Raw genomic sequence first — 11267 nt, 5'->3', positions numbered from 1 at the left:
AACGAGGTGCCACATCCTCAATGCAGTCGGTCGCCCCCGTTTCGGTTGGGCTCTGGCACGACGGTCGCCACCGTCTCGCCCTTGAGTGGCCGCTGTTGGCGCTCGCTGTGAGGTGTTCAGCGTGCTGTCCGTGTTGCCGACGCGGTCAAAACGAGTCGACGGCTCACGTTCCCTTGTGCGCCGAAGGCTCTCTTGATATGTGATCCGACCCTCAGACAGACGAAGCCAAGGGAAGACCCAAGGCCGCAATGTGCGTTCAAAGAATCAGTGCTCAGTGTGTCCTGCAATTCACACCAAGTCTCGCAGCTGGCTGCGTTCTTCATCGACCCGAGAACCGAGTGATCCACCGCTTAGAGTCGTGAAAAAGTGTTTGTTCAATTCCGTACAGTCAAAACCAAACGTTTCTGGCACTCGGCCAAACAGTGGCCAAGAAGGGCGCTTTTCAGCGCACGCTTGGACTCCAAAACTCTGCCGCGCCTTTTTCGGCTGCCGCAAATCGAGCAAACGGTGTGTTTCGGACGGCGTTTCGCTTCCGCTACTTGCGAGTGCTTTCGTGGTCCACCCCTCTATAAATACTCGGGAGGCGTCGAAGCCGGTTCTCCAAGCCGGACCCGTAGGTATCGTTGTGTGCTCGCTCTCATTGGCCCGCCTAACCAGAAAATGCCTGCGGTACACCCATTTGGATAAGAGTGCACGCAGATGCGGGCCTCGACGGCTACACATTTCCTCGGGCGGCCGCCTCCCGGCCTCCGTGGAGCGCGGGATGCACGGTCCCATCGACAAGCCTCTCCCGTTTTTACCGTGGCGTCGCGGTTCACCACGGCGGGCGGGTCGGTCTCCTCCGCATAAAAAGGGGGACCCCCGCTTTTTGTTCCACGAAATCGCACAAGCTTTTTTCGCATCCACGGTTTGCCACCGCACACCAAAATGCCGATCCGGCTGCCTACTTTAGCCAACAGGTGGAGCCAGGCGCGCCGTACTTGCGCGGCACTTCCCACGTCCACCGAAGTCGGTGCCAAGGACCACTTTCGGCGCCGGAGCCGCGTACGAGCCTACTCGAGGCGGAAGAACGAAGCCAGCAAGGGCCTGGCCGCAAGTGCGTTCAATTGTCGGGACGTCCAAGTCCCTCGTTCTTCCGTGCTTCCTCTTTCGGCAAGTCGTTGCGGCACCTTCCCAAAGCGCGCAGACCCGCTAATCGCGACGAGCGCGACGTGGCCGTGCCGCCTTTCCCTCGGCAGCAAGCAAAACGCCTGGCAACGTCGACGCTCCCCTAACCGCGATCTCGCACCGTGTTTCGTGTGGCGAATTCAAAAGCCGGCCGGCGCTGCTGCAACCATTACGGTCGGTACGCATACGCCGCGGAGGGCGGGACGGTCATCGGAGCGTGCGGTTCCTCCATCGAGTACTGCGCACCTCGGCCGTCGCATCGCCGTGCCATGACCGGCCGCGCGTCAACGCGAACCGGTGCCAGCGAGATCCCTCGCCTGCAAGAACCGACCGGCAGCCTCCGTCACCCGAGGACGCGGAGGCGCTTGCCGCGGACGGCGGGACGGTATGCACTGGTGCACAGCGGACCCGTCACATCGCCAGTTCCTTGACCGACCGCCGACGCTTGTGCCGTTCCTCTCGTACTTGGCAGTCGCCGCGCGATTGTCGGGTCTCGTTCTTGCACGCTCGAACGGTCGGGAGGGCACTCGGCTGGCGTTTCGGGAACGCGCAGCCTCGCCTTCTACCGACGTAACCACGACTCGCCGTTCGCGCTCCGCCGCTCCTGTTTACAGTACTAGGCGGTCCCGCAGCGGTCGGGTCGCGCATTTCGAGCGCTTCGAGCCACGGTGCAGTGGCGGGTCGAAAGCCGACCTATGAGTGCGTTGCGCCGTTTGTACCCGCGTCCGCCACCTGGCCGACCGTCCAAGGTCGCGGTGTTGGCGTCCGCTGGGCGCAACAATTTGTCACGGGGTGCCGCTCCACATTCAGGCAGCCCCGTGGGGAAAAGCCGACCCCGCGTCCAAACGGGGTCAGCGGCAGAAAGTGTCGGGCGCAGACGCAGCTGAGGCGCTCACCCTTCACAATCCGTTAATGATCCTTCCGCAGGTTCACCTACGGAAACCTTGTTACGACTTTTACTTCCTCTAAATGATCAAGTTTGGTCATCTTTCCAACAGACCGGCGCAACCGAAAGGCCGCGCCGGACATCGGTCCGAAGACCTCACTAAATCATTCAATCGGTAGTAGCGACGGGCGGTGTGTACAAAGGGCAGGGACGTAATCAACGCGAGCTTATGACTCGCGCTTACTGGGAATTCCTCGTTCAAGGGGAACAATTGCAAGCCCCTATCCCAATCACGAAAGAAGTTCCACGGGTTACCCAGTCTTTTCAGACAGGGATAAAGACACGCTGCTTCCTTCAGTGTAGCGCGCGTGCGGCCCCGGACATCTAAGGGCATCACAGACCTGTTATTGCTCTGTTTCGTGCGGCTAGGAGCCGCTTGTCCCTCTAAGAAGGTTGTAAGGTGCTGGGAACCCCGCACCTATTTAATAGGCTAGAGTCTCGTTCGTTATCGGAATTAACCAGACAAATCGCTCCACCAACTAAGAACGGCCATGCACCACCATCCACCGAATCAAGAAAGAGCTCTCAATCTGTCAATCCTCCCAGTGTCCGGGCCGGGTAAGTTTTCCCGTGTTGAGTCAAATTAAGCCGCAGGCTCCACTCCTGGTGGTGCCCTTCCGTCAATTCCTTTAAGTTTCAGCTTTGCAACCATACTTCCCCCGGAACCCAAATACTTTGGTTTCCCGGAAGCTGCCCGCCGAGTCATTTGAGTAACTCAGGCGGATCGCTGGTTGGCATCGTTTATGGTCAGAACTAGGGCGGTATCTGATCGCCTTCGAACCTCTGACTTTCGTTCTTGATCAATGAAAACATTCTTGGCAAATGCTTTCGCAGTAGTTCGTCTTGCGACGGTCCAAGAATTTCACCTCTAGCGCCGCAATACGAATGCCCCCGTCCGTCCCTCTTAATCATTACCTCGTATTCCAAAAACCAACAGAACAGAAACGAGGTCTTGTTCTATTATTCCATGCAAGTTTATTCAGGCGACTCGCCTGCGTTGAGCACTCTAATTTTTTCAAAGTAAAAGCACCGGCCATCTCGAGGCACACAATGAAGTGCACCAAGAAAGAACCGGCATGATGTTCAGTCCGAGCCGTCGCATCGGGTAGATGCACTACTCGTCTGGAACTGAGATCCAACTACGAGCTTTTTAACCGCAGCAGCTTTAGTATACGCTATTGGAGCTGGAATTACCGCGGCTGCTGGCACCAGACTTGCCCTCCAATTGATCCTCGTTAAAGGATTTAGAGTGTACTCATTTCAATTACGGGGCCTCAAAAGAGTCCCGTATTGTTATTTTTCGTCACTACCTCCCCGTGCCGGGAGTGGGTAATTTGCGCGCCTGCTGCCTTCCTTGGATGTGGTAGCCGTTTCTCAGGCTCCCTCTCCGGAATCGAACCCTGATTCTCCGTTACCCGTAACAACCATGGTAAGCAAGTAACCTACCATCGAAAGTTGATAAGGCAGACACTTGAAAGAAACGTCGCCGGCTCGTGGCCATGCGATCAGCACAAAGTTATCCAGAGTCACCACACAATACGGGCCGAAACCCGATCGATCTTGGTCTAATAAAAGCACCCGTTACCCAAAGGGCTCCAGGCTCACTGCATGTATTAGCTCTAGAATTGCCACAGTTATCCAAGTAGGAAGAAACGATCTAAGGAACCATAACTGATTTAATGAGCCATTCGCGGTTTCGCCTTATTTCGGCATGTACTTAGACATGCATGGCTTAATCTTTGAGACAAGCATATGATTACTGGCAGGATCAACCAGGTAATCGTTCGACTGCGCGTCCGTCCTCGCCCTCGGCGGGCCGGACGCAGTCTGTGTGCGGCGGAGGCCACCTTCAGGCGCCCCAACACGCTTATTTTGCACTCCGAGATGACGGCGTTCGAGCTCGCTACGGCACAACCTTCCCGAAAGACGAGTGGGAGCCGTGCGGCAAGAAGCACGTTCATGCTCGCTCTTTTTCGTTGCATCGACTCGGTCGCGCCGTGCGGGTTGCCCAAGCCCGCTGCACTGTCGGTGGACCGGCCGGAACTAGCAACGGAGCCGAGACTGCAAAGCCGCCAGACGACGGGTCACGCCCGCGTCTTCGGCGCTTTCGCATCTGAATCGCCCGAGGACGACACGGAACACACCTCGATATCGTGGTAAAACGGCACCGTCCGACAACCAGCCCCTAACGCATCAAGCGGATGAGGCTGCAGACGACTGCCGTGGATTCCCCTGGAGCAGACCCGAGGACACGCTTGACGAGGCCGAAGCCCGCCGCATATCAGACACCCGGTCGCTTTCGCGTACGCCGCTCACGAGAACCCCCACATAATAGCAGCGATAAGTACCCAGACCTCCTTGGGCCCTAATACGAGCGTACTCGAGAAAATTTCACCGCGGGTGTGCCCCGAAACGTGTGGCATGTTGAGCGTGCCACAAGTCTACGTCGCTCTCAAACCCGCCGAGGTCGTAGAATTTGCGACCCTACTCACGAAATTCCCACCGAGGATACGGCCGCAAACGTACCGCACCTTGGGTAGGCCACGAGTTTGTGCAACACTACGCTGACGGCACAGCACCGAGGTCGTGCGCGCACGCACGGGAAAATTCCGCCGCGGTTTCTGCCGAAAACGTGAGGCACCACGACTCTCCGCAAGTTCGCGTCGACTGCGAAAGACCGAAGTCGTGAACGACGTGTCCGCTACTCGCCGCCGACACGCTGGACACCAAACGTACAACGACTCGACGGCGTCGTAGAGGCCCACGACGCGGTTTTCCTTAACGACGTCTCGGCGTGGCACCGACAGGTTAGAACGGCCGACCAACGTTCCCTGTCCGCCGTTCGGCTCAGTCGAAGGGCTCGGCGACTTCGGCAACGCTGCGAAGCCGCACGGTGACGCACGCCATGTCCCCATTTTTTTTTTCTTTCTGCGTCTGCCGGGGTGCCCCTATAATAGCAGCGATAAGCACCCAGACCGCCGTGGGTCGCTCGCCCCGGCTGACGTGGTTTTTCGTACTCCTGCGGCGGTCGCCGTCAAGCACGTCCAAATACGCTACTTTCGTGGGCGCATTCACGCTCTTTCGCTTCGCCGGAGTGCCAGCACTCACTCTGCCAAAAACGGCGAACATCCGAGCGGCGGTTCCCACTTTTGCGTCGGCGTCGCAAACCCCGCCCCGGCAGACGAGGTTTGCCGTACTCGTGCGACGGTGGCCGGCGGGCACGTCGAAAGACGCCGATATCGTGCGCGAATTGGCGCACCTTGGCTTCACCGGAGTGCCGCCACTGACTCCTCCAAAAACGGCGAAGATCCGAGCGGCGCTTCCCACTTTCGCATCGGCGTCCCGAACTCCGCCCCGGCTGACGCGGTTTACCGTACTCGTGCGACGGTCGCCGGCGAGCACGTGGAAAGACGCCGATATCGTGCCCGAATCGGCTCCGTTCGGCTTCGCCGGAGTGCCAGCACTGGCTCGGCGAAAGACGACGAACATCCGAGCGACGGTTCTCACTATTGCGTACGCGTCGCAAACCCCGCCCCGGCAGACGCACTTTGCCGTACTCGTGCGACGGTCGCCGGCGAGCACGTAGAAAGACGCCGATATCGTGCCGGAATCGGCCCCGTTTGGCTTCGCCGGAGTGCCAGCACTCACTCGGCCACAAACGGCGAACATCCGAGCGGCGGTTCCCACTTAGCCGTCGGCGTCCCGAACTCCGCCCCGGCAGACGCGGTTGCCGAGCTCGTGCGACTAGCGACCGCGAAGCCGTCTCGCGACGCCGCTTTCGTGCGCGGCTCCCACTGCGACCTGGGTCACCCGAGGTCGACGAGCAAAAAAGAATGTCGAAAAAAATTTTTTTTTTTTTTGCGTCTGCCGGGGTGCCCCTATAATAGCAGCGATAAGCACCCAGACCGCCATGGGTCGCTCGCCCCGGCTGACGTGGTTTTTCGTTTTCCTGCGGTGGTCGTCGTCAAGCACGTCCAAACACGCCACTTTCGTGGGCGCATTCGCGCTCTTTCGCTTCGCCGGAGTGCCAGCACTCACTCTGCCAAAAACGGCGAACATCCGAGCGGCGGTTCCCACTTTTGCGTCGGCGTCGCAAACCCCGCCCCGGCAGACGAGGTTTGCCGTACTCGTGCGACGGTGGCCGGCGGGCACGTCGAAAGACGCCGATATCGTGCGCGAATTGGCGCACCTTGGCTTCACCGGAGTGCCGCCACTGACTCCTCCAAAAACGGCGAAGATCCGAGCGGCGCTTCCCACTTTCGCATCGGCGTCCCGAACTCCGCCCCGGCTGACGCGGTTTACCGTACTCGTGCGACGGTCGCCGGCGAGCACGTGGAAAGACGCCGATATCGTGCCCGAATCGGCTCCGTTCGGCTTCGCCGGATTGCCAGCACTGGCTCGGCGAAAGACGACGAACATCCGAGCGACGGTTCTCACTATTGCGTACGCGTCGCAAACCCCGCCCCGGCAGACGCACTTTGCCGTACTCGTGCGACGGTCGCCGGCGAGCACGTAGAAAGACGCCGATATCGTGCCGGAATCGGCCCCGTTTGGCTTCGCCGGAGTGCCAGCACTCACTCGGCCACAAACGGCGAACATCCGAGCGGCGGTTCCCACTTAGCCGTCGGCGTCCCGAACTCCGCCCCGGCAGACGCGGTTGCCGAGCTCGTGCGACTAGCGACCGCGAAGCCGTCTCGCGACGCCGCTTTCGTGCGCGGCTCCCACTGCGACCTGGGTCACCCGAGGTCGACGAGCAAAAAAGAATGTCGAAAAAAAATTTTTTTTTTTTTTTTGCGTCTGCCGGGGTGCCCCTATAATAGCAGCGATAAGCACCCAGACCGCCATGGGTCGCTCGCCCCGGCTGACGTGGTTTTTCGTTTTCCTGCGGTGGTCGTCGTCAAGCACGTCCAAACACGCCACTTTCGTGGGCGCATTCGCGCTCTTTCGCTTCGCCGGAGTGCCAGCACTCACTCTGCCAAAAACGGCGAACATCCTAGTGGCGGTTCCCACTTTTGCGTCGGCGTCGCCAACCCCGCCCCGGCATACGCGGTTTGCCGTACTCGTGCGGCGGTGGCCGGCGGGCACGTCGAAAGACACCGATATCGTGCGCGAGTCGATGCTTCTTGGTCTCGCAGGAGGGCCGCCACTCACTCCTGCAAAAACGGCGAAGATCCGAGCGGCGCTTCCCACTTTTTCGTCGGCGTCGCAAACCTCGCCCCGGCAGACGCGCTTTGCCGTACTCGTGCGACGGTCGCCGGCGAGCACGTCGAAATACGCCGATATCGTGCCCGAATCGGCCCCGTTTCGCTTCGCCGGAGTGCCAGCACTCGCTCGGCCAAAGACGACGAACATCCGAGCGACGGTTCCCACTATTGCGTACGCGTCGCGAACCCCGCCCCGGCAGACGCGGTTTGCCGTACTCGTGCGGCGGTGGCCGGCGGGCACGTCGAAAGACGCCGATATCGTGCACGAATTGGCGCTCCTTGGCTTCACCGGAGTGCCAGCACTCACTCGGCCAAAAACGGCGAACATCCGAGCAGCGGTACCCACTTAGCCGTCGGCATCCCGAACTCCGCGCCGGCTGACGCGGTTGCCGAGCTCGTGCGACTAGCGACCGCGAACGCGTCTCGCGACGCCGCTTTCGTGCGCGGCTCCCATTGCGACCTGGGTTACCCGAGCTCGACCAGCAAAAAAGAAGGTCGAAAATTTTTTTTTTTTTTCTGCGTCTGCCGGGGTGCCCCTATAATAGCAGCGATAAGCACCCAGACCGCCGTGTGTCGCTCGCCCCGGCTGACGTGGTTTTTCGTACTCCTGCAGCGGTCGCCGTCACGCACGTCCAAATACGCCACTTTCGTGGGCGCATTCGCGCTCTTTCGCGTCGCCGGAGTGCCAGCACTCACTCTGCCAAAAACGGCCAACATCCGAGCGGCGGTTCCCACTTTTGCGTCGGCGTCGTAAACCCCGCCCCGGCAGACGCGGTTTGCCCTACTCGTGCGACGGTCGCCGGCGAGCGCGTCGAAAGACGCCGATATCGTGCGCTAATTGGCGCTCCTTGGCTTCTCCGGAGTGCCGCCACTCACTCCTCCAAAAACGGCGAAGATCCGAGCGGCGTTCTCCACTTTCGCATCGGCGTCCCGAACTCCGCCCGGGCTGACGCGGTTTACCGTACTCGTGCGACGGTCGCCGGCGGGCACGTCGAAAGACGCCGATATCGTGCCGTAATCGGCCCCGTTTGGCTTCGCCCGTGTGCCAGCACTCACTCGGCCAAAAACGGCGAACATCCGAGCAGCGTTTCCCACTTTCGCATCGGCGTCCCGAAGCCCACCCCGGCAGACGCGGTTTGCCCTACTCGAGCGACGGTCGCCGGCGATCACGTCGAAAGGCGCCGAATTCGTGCACGAATCGATGCTTCTTGGTCTCGCAGGAGGGCCGCCACTCACTCCTGCAAAAACGGCGAAGATCCGAGTTGCGCTTCCCACTTTTTCGTCGGCGTCCCGAACTACGCCCCGGCTGACGCGGTTTACCGTACTCGTGCGACGGTCGCCGGCGGGCACTTCAAAATACGCCGATTTCGTGGGCGCATTCACGCTGTTTCGCTTCCCCGGAGTGCCAACACTCACTCTGCCGAAAGCGGCGATCATCCGAGCGGCGGTTCCCACTTTTGCGTCGGCTTCGCAAACGGCGCCCCGGCAGACGCGCTCGTGCGACGTACTCGTGCGACGGTCGCCGGCGAGCACGTCGAAAGACGCCGATATCGTGCTCGAATCGACCCCGTTTCGCTTCGCCGGAGTGCTGCCAGTCACGGCGCAGAAAACGGCGAACAAGTGTTTTTTTTTTTTTTTTTTCCTAGAATTTGTGTTATAGAAGGCACATTTGATATCGGACGATAATTTTCAACTTTATCACGCGCACCGATTTTCGTGTAGAGGTTTGCAAGTTTATGGGAATTTCTCCACTTGGAATAATGCGATTTAGTAGTACTACGAGAACTTCATGGATGTACTCAAGGGTACGGGGCAAGTCAGTTACGTCAACACCTGCAGATTTTTTACACTTCAAACTGAAAATTGTTGGTTGTGAGTCCTCGTGTGATATTAAAGGCCGATTCGCTAACACATAGAACAAAGAAAGAAAGGAAGAAAAAACGCCCGCGCTCGCTCAAGAAACCTGGGTTCGCAACAAGTGGCAACAACAAGCAACCGAGCGAGTGCGCCAAAACCCGTGGCGGCCGAACAAACGCGAAGTCCCAACCGCGTCAGCCGGGGCGGCACGGGACAGGAAAAATCACTTCAGCCGGGGCGGCGGGGCACCGAATAAACCTCGTCACCTCGTCGCAGGATAAAAGAGGAAACAAAAAGTCTAAACAGCGTCTGCTGGAGCGAATGCGTAATAAAACAACAACAACAACAAAAAAAAAAAACACCCGCGCTCAAGAAGTCTGCAATCACCACAAAAGGCGACTGTGACCGAGCAGCGTCAGCCGGGGCCGTGCGGAAACGGAAAAACCGCGACTACCGGGGCGTCGAGGCACCGAAAAATCCACTTCAGCCGCGGCGAAAAAAAAAAACAAAAAGAAAGACGGAGGGGGGGGGGGGAACCACGTCTGCCGGGGCGAAGGAAAAAAAAAAAACGCGTCTGCCGGGGCGAGCCCGGGTGCGGCACCACCGGGAAAACTGTGGCAAACAGACATGGCGATCGAGTGAGTGGGCCGCCAGCCAGGCTCAGCCAAAAAGTGCAAAGTCCGAACTGCGTCAGCCGGGGCGGCAAAAACCACGTCAGCCGGGGCGGCGCAAAAAACCGCGTCTGCCGGGGCGGCACGAAACCGCGTCAGCCGGGGCGGCGCGAAAACTGCGTCAGCCGGGGCGAAAGAAAAAAAAAAAAAAACGCGTCTGCCGGGGCGAGCCCGGGTGCGGCACCACCGGGAAAACTGTGGCAAACAGACATGGCGATCGAGTGAGTGGGCCGCCAGCCAGGCACAGCCGAAAAGTGCAAAGTCCGAACCGTGTCAGCCGGGGCGGCAAAAAACCGCGTCAGCCGGGGCGGCGCAAAAAACCGCGTCTGCCGGGGCGGCACGAAACCGCGTCAGCCGGGGCGGCGCGAAAACTGCGTCAGCCGGGGCGAGCCCGGGTGCGGCACCACCGGGAAAACTGTGGCAAACAGACATGGCGATCGAGTGAGTGGGCCGCCAGCCAGGCTCAGCCAAAAAGTGCCAAGTCCGAACTGCGTCAGCCGGGGCGGCAAAAAACCGCGTCAGCCGGGGCGGCGCAAAAAACCGCGTCTGCCGGGGCGGCGCGAAAACCGCGTCTGCCGGGGCGGCGCGAAAACTGCGTCAGCCGGGGCGAAAGAAAAAAAAAACGCGTCTGCCGGGGCGAGCCCGGGTGCGGCACCACCGGGAAAACTGTGGCAAACAGACATGGCGATCGAGTGAGTGGGCCGCCAGCAAGGCTCAGCCAAAAAGTGCTAAGTCCGAACTGCGTCAGCTGGGGCGGCAAAAAACCGCGTCTGCCGGGGCGGCACGAAACCGCGTCAGCCGGGGCGGCGCGAAAACCGCGTCTGCCGGGGCGGCACGAAACCGCGTCAGCCGGGGCGGCGCGAAAACTGCGTCAGCCGGGGCGAGCCCGGGTGCGGCACCACCGGGAAAACTGTGGCAAACAGACATGGCGATCGAGTGAGTGGGCCGCCAGCCAGGCACAGCCGAAAAGTGCTAAGTCCGAACTGCGTCAGCCGGGGCGGCAAAAACCGCGTCAGCCGGGGCGGCGCGAAAACCGCGTCTGCCGGGGCGGCACGAAACCGCGTCAGCCGGGGCGGCGCGAAAACTGCGTCAGCCGGGGCGAGCCCGGGTGCGGCACCACCGGGAAAACTGTGGCTAACAGACATGGCGATCGAGTGAGTGGGCCACCAGCCAGGCTCAGCCAAAAAGTGCTAAGTCCGAACTGCGTCAGCCGGGGCGGCAAAAACCGCGTCAGCCGGGGCGGCGCAAAAAACCGCGTCTGCCGGGGCGGCACGAAACCGCGTCAGCCGGGGCGGCGCGAAAACTGCGTCAGCCGGGGCGAAAGAAAAAAAAAAAACGCGTCTGCCGGGGCGAGCCCGGGTGCGGCACCACCGGGAAAACTGTGGCAAACAGACATGGCGATCGAGTGAGTGGGCCGCCAGC

General features: G+C 60.3%; 2 non-coding genes across 2 annotated transcripts; both read right to left on the bottom strand.

The window, feature by feature from the left end:
* Positions 1 to 205: 205 nt before the first annotated feature.
* Positions 206 to 358, bottom strand: LOC142794551 (5.8S ribosomal RNA). The gene has a single exon (XR_012892437.1). It is a non-coding gene; the product is annotated as a 5.8S ribosomal RNA (ribosomal RNA).
* Positions 359 to 2077: 1719 nt separating this feature from the next.
* Positions 2078 to 3892, bottom strand: LOC142794543 (small subunit ribosomal RNA). Its single transcript, XR_012892430.1, has one exon. It is a non-coding gene; the product is annotated as a small subunit ribosomal RNA (ribosomal RNA).
* Between the last annotated feature and the right edge of the window lie 7375 nt (positions 3893 to 11267).

This window comes from Rhipicephalus microplus, unplaced genomic scaffold, assembly GCF_043290135.1.
Source record: "Rhipicephalus microplus isolate Deutch F79 unplaced genomic scaffold, USDA_Rmic scaffold_454, whole genome shotgun sequence".
Classification (NCBI taxonomy): domain Eukaryota; kingdom Metazoa; phylum Arthropoda; class Arachnida; order Ixodida; family Ixodidae; genus Rhipicephalus; species Rhipicephalus microplus.
Note: the sequence above shows the minus strand (reverse complement) of the source record. Positions and strands in the feature narration are given on the sequence as shown.